This window comes from Amborella trichopoda, chromosome 2 (assembly GCF_054954075.1).
Source record: "Amborella trichopoda isolate Santa Cruz 75 chromosome 2, AtrichopodaSantaCruz75HAP2 v2.0, whole genome shotgun sequence".
Taxonomy (NCBI): domain Eukaryota; kingdom Viridiplantae; phylum Streptophyta; class Magnoliopsida; order Amborellales; family Amborellaceae; genus Amborella; species Amborella trichopoda.
The window spans coordinates 10175114-10181113 of record NC_142337.1 but is presented as its reverse complement, the minus strand read 5'-3'; positions in this window follow the sequence as shown (position 1 = coordinate 10181113).

The window sequence follows — 6000 nt, the reverse complement described above, 5'->3', positions numbered from 1 at the left end:
GAGTGGCTGAGGTCTGGTGCCCCACTTCTAAATAGGGATTGCCATTGCAAAAAGTACTTTTTGAGGTGAGGTTTTATTTTTGTTTTGGTATAGCCTATGCCTTAGAGAAACTTTATCCTAAGTTTAAAGGAGGGGGTTTTAGCTTCTTTTTTCAAAGATTTATTTTAGGCTAGTGATGCATTAAGATGAAACTCATCTCAAAGCTCTCTCTTCTAATAACTCCCTCTTGCAGTCTCAAACTAGTCATTAATAAGTCCTCTACTTAACATTCAAAAACTAAGGGGTTAAAAAAAAAAAGCTACCCTTGGCTGTGGCTTAATCTATAAGGAATATAAAATAAAAAACTAATTTAAATATAATATTCGACCTTTATCCAATATCATAGTAAATATTTCAGTTTCATATAAAGAGGAAATTTCTTGTTTGAGGATTATTAATTTTATTTGAAATATAATCCAATTTCTAAAGTTCAACTACCAATGTCTTTTTACAAGTGTTTTAAAACCCGATATTTTTTTATCTGAGTAGCCGATCTTAATGGGAATCAATTGGGACCAAACAGGTTCTAGGATGGTATGATTCCTGGCCTGGAACCCCCCCCCCCCCACAGGCCGTCCCTTGAAAACCCTCCACTTATATTTTTCTTTTCTTTTAAGTTTATCTAATATTTTTTTAAGTCTGCCTCGTGTTAGCCCCTATTTTAATTTGTATTCTTTCATTTATTTACAAATAAGATCCCAAACTAAACTTCATGGGCACGCTCCCTCCCCCCCTCCCAAAATTTTTTAAATCATAACAATAACCCCAAAACTATTTTTTCGCTTCTACCCCTCAGTAAAACAAGAAATTATATTATGATGAAAATATCCCCTCTAAACGAAAGTTTTGCTTTGTTTTATACAATGAATCCGGTCCAATACACTTTGTTACGTACCGACTTGTAGCCTCTAGTAAAGCTGCTTCAGTATAAAGAAAGAATTGCGTCTAACCGGCTCTCAGTCCCTGTTGAACTCAGTCCGATGCACGTTATCATGGATTGGCATAATTATAAACAGTGAAGCCGATTGAAGATATGTACCGAACTGGCTTGATTTTTTTTTCCTATAAAGAGAGGAGGTTCATAAACATGGGTTTAGAGGGGGTTATTTTTATCATATTTCTTTTTTACTTGGTGTTTAATTAAAAAGAAAATAATACACTATTGGAGTTAGTAATGTGATTTAAGAAGTATTAGGGGAGGATATCTAGAAAGTTGGGTTAAGGAGAGTATCTAAATTTTTTTTTTATTTTTAATATTTTCTTGAATCACCAATTCGGATCGAATTAAATATGATTCGAATCATCGATTCAACATAAGCAAGTGAAGAAAAAGAGGGAGGATAGATACATGAGAGGACAAAATGGTGAAGGGGAGAATCCTATCTTAAGTATTAACTATATAGAGGAGAGTTAAGGCAGAAAAAAGAAGGCTGAAAATCAATGGGAGGACATCGAATTCACTTCAATTCTACATTATTTGAACCATGAGTTTATAATATACTTAAATGTAGATAATAGATATTTTTCTTTACTTATCCTTTATTTTTTTTCTTTAAAGAAGATATATAAATAAAATATTAAATCGAGACACCTGTTTTATGACGGATTTCAACTTATCCTATTTTTGTGTCTTTAGTAGGCATATTCTTTGTCGTGATTGCAACGAGGACAGCGACAAAAAAGTGAAAGGGGGCAAAGGCGTGGGTAGTGGGAGGAAAGGGGAGGGGAGGGGAGGGGTGGAAGGGGGTTACACGAAAAGCCCGAGGGAAGGGGGGTTTGTGAAAGAAATAGCCACGTAAGGACAACAAAGAGCAACAGAACAGCAAAAAGAAATCTGAATAAAAAAACATAAACAAGGACTTCTTTTATTTTCTTGACAAAATAAAGTTACAGCATCATAGACCAAGAGCACCATGGCACCACTTTTTGCTAAAGAATCATTGACTTCTCTAAAAACATTTTGAAAAAAAATGATAAAAATTATGCCAAAATTTACAAGAGATCACATCTCCCATGGCACGCGGTGTTCTTGTTGCACCAACTAATCATATTCAATGAATCACCCTCCACAATATACAGGGACTTGATTTGTTTTATTCTCCTCGGATGCTCTTTGATGATTGAACCTCATTTCGAAGTAATACCGTCCCAAAATTCACATGGAACCACCCCGTACCCAATGGGCCTTGATTTTTGAAGTTGATATTGACCCAGCAAGCAAAGAGCCGTACCCAATGGGCCTTGATTCTTGAAGTTGATATTGACCCAGTACGCAAAGAGCCGAGGCCACTACATGCGATGTGGGCCAAGGGTTAGATCCAAGTTATCCACCAAAATGACATCCCATCCTCACCCTTAAAACATTGGGCCAATGTACTATGTGGTCTCGCAGCAGGAGCATATCCTATACTCACACCTTATGGTCTCTCAGTAATTTTAGCACTTTAAAATTTTTGGGATCCTACGCACAGGGCTGATTTTAAAGGAAAAATAAAATAAAATCGAACATACACTTTATGTGAGCTTTGAAAAAAATAATGTTTTAAGATTAAAGGGAAGCATTTATTCAAAATCTAGTTTTTTTCATGGTTTTTTTTTTCTCAACACCGATATGTTGATTTTAAGGTGGATTTGAAAATTGAAGAATAAGTGGAATTCTATTATCAAAATGGAAGAGAAATAAAGCAAAAACAAAAAGTACATCAGAGACGTGATTTAACTTAATTACTCAACATGTAGGCCACTAATAGTATATGATAACTAATTGAGAATTTATGTACATATGTATATGCAATAATATATTATTTTATATTAGTTTATTAGAAAAATATCTTGATATCCCTATTTTTAAGTTTCATTTCATAATAGACCCAAGGTTTTAAAAGATATCTTGAAGCATAAAATTGTAGATTTTATTTTTTCTAACCCCTGAGTTACTTTAAACTTGTGTTTTTAGGCCAAACAAATCTAAAAAGACATGTATTTTCTAAAAGCCATCATCCTAAAGTTCTCTCTCTCTCTCTCCGTCATTGCCGTCGCTAACCCTTCCGTCTATCTCCTACCGCTCTCACTTTCTATTCACGTTTCCCCATCTCTCTACCCTCATTCTCTCTCCTCTCCGTCTTTCCCATCTCCAACCCCTTACTCTATCTCCTCCCTGTCTAACTCTCTCTTCACGTTTCTCATCTCTCTGCCCTCATTCTCTCCATTCCAAAATACACAGGAAATATATAGAAAAAAAACGAGGTGATTGGATAAACACAGGAAGAGATAGGTGTTTGGTGGTGGGAGGTTAGCGGGAGGAGAGAGAGCGGTGTTTGGATAAACACAGAGAGACATATGTGTTTGGATAAATACGGGAGGAGAGACATACTTGGTGGTGAGAGGTTACCGGGATGAGAGAGAGATGTTTGGATAAATACTTAAAGGGAGAGAGAGGTGTTTAGATAAATACGAGAGAAGAGAGAGAGAAACACAAAAAAAGATAGAAGTTTGGGGTATATAAATGAAGAGAGAGAAGGGATTGAGTTTAGAAATACCATGTATTTTTCACATTTGTTTCGGTTAAAAAACAGGTTTAAAGTGGTCATGGGGTTGGAAGATATTTTTTGAAACCTTAGGTTTATTAAGAAATAAAATTTAAAAATAGGAGATATGGAGATATTTTCCCACGTTTATTAGATATGAAATAGTGATGTTAGTGTAAGATTCTACTCAATGCCACAATAAAAATATAAAAAAAATAAAATACTGGAGTCCACACAAAAATATTTTTGCATTATTATATATACCAAATACTTTTGCACTATTATATACCAGTTACCAGCACTAATGTCAAATTCGCTGCACTCCTTCGGATTTTAGGCATAAACCAAAGTGAATAGAAGCATGTCAAATTCGCTTCGCTCCTTTGGATTTTAGGCATAAACCGAAGCGAAGAGAAGCACGGGGCTGCAGCTTCGGTTAGATTCGGGGCTGCAGCTTCGATCAGATTCGGGGGCTGCAGCTTCGATCAGATTTAGGCTGCTTCAGTCAGATTTGAGTTTGCTTTAGCCGAAGCTTCAGGCCGCTTCGGTAAAAAAAGAAATACCTATATAAAAGTATTTTTAAATTTGTTTATTTTTTTATTTAAGTTTTTTTCATTATTTTGATATATTATATATATATATATAAATATTTAATTTATTTATATTAAATTTTTTTTAAAAAAATTCCGAAGTCTTCCCCAAAATCGTCCAAATCACCGAATTGTTTCATTTTTCTAACCAAATCCAATAATACTCTGAATCGAATCTAACAACATTGGTCAAGACCTTCAAAGTGACGCGTGGCCTAACATCATGAAAATCATTTTACTTTACATTAAACCATGGCCTAGCTCCAAAAAAAAAGAAAAAAAAAAAAAAAAAAGGGTATTATGGCCTAACAAAATGAGAGTCTATTTACCTTGCAAGGGATAAGTATCTTCTATTTTTAATTGGGAGGGCTTTCTACGTGATTCCACCCTCATATATGGTATATGTGACCCTGGTCTCAACCATTAGATCTGAATAGATGGCTGAGATGGCTTGAGTCACAATGTCACAAGCTAACAACTTAATCGTAAGATCTTGATCAAACGACTTATAGTGTTTTATTTTTTATTTTTATTATTTAAATATTTTTGAAGCAAAATTTGGGAAATGCATAGATCTAACAAGGGTGCATATGATAAAAATATTAACAAAATATGCCGGTGACAAAAATTACCAGAATACCCTAAAAATTACAGAGGTATTTGGTTATTTATTTTTATATAAAATATTTCTTTTATATTTTTACCAGGTTCGCCCTAATTTTATGATGGGACGCCCAAAATTTCATCAAAAAATTTTTTGTGGAAGAAAAATAAAAAATAAAATAGTGTTTGATGTGACATTGTGATATGAATAATTATAGCCATTCGATTCAAATCAAACGGCTAAGAAGTGGGGTCGCATATAACTTATATATTGTTGGGGTCACATAGAAACATTTCCCTTTTTTATTAGCCAAATAGTGTAATAAAATGGATATCATGAAATTTGGGAATAATTAAATAATGAAGTTTTTACATAAGGCTTGGGTTTTGTGAAAACAAAATAAAGGCTCACCTCAAATCCTCATCCGAAAAGTACTTTGGGCATGAGGAATCTTTATGATGGCTCAAGAATCAATTCCATCACTGACAATAAATTTTGAAACTAAAAAAATGGTACAACTCTTGTAAGTCTGTTAATATTTATTTGTAAGGGGAAATGGATGGCCTAGATATACACAAGTTTTAAAACTTGAAATCCTAACTTTTTTTCACAACTATAATGTTCATGCTGATATTATCGATTTAAAGATGTTTCAACACTTGAATGGCAATTTTTGATGAGTTATAATGTGAAGCGTTACTTATTTTGATAGGGCTACAACCCTATCAAAACATTTTCCTTAAACTTATGGTCCTATAGAAGCCCTTGGGTTTATGATGGGTTTATGAAAAGCCTTTGGACCACCTTTAGCTACCCTTTTGGGACCTTTTTCTCCGTTGATTACAAATATTAGACATTTCTTTTACACAAGAACTAATGTCGTGATCCACCAGCACCAACTCAACCCTTCTCTAACTCTCCTACTACAATTAGCATGAGGGCAAGCCTGTAGAAATGTGGCCCCTTAATAAATTTATTTTTGAAATAAAATCTGATCCTAAGTTTTAGAGAATATATAATATTTAACATGGATATCATGAATATGAATAAATAAAATTTTTAAGCCTTGCGTTAATGCCGTCTTTGCCTCGTGTTGTTGTTGATAGTAAGTTTGTAGAGGACACTAGTTTTAAAACAAATTTGGTGATTGTGGGTTCCTTTTCTCCTCCATCTAATGATGTTTTTGGCTTGGGGGACTAGGTGAGGAGGGGATGGGGTTTGCCGTTCTTGCTTGAAGTGC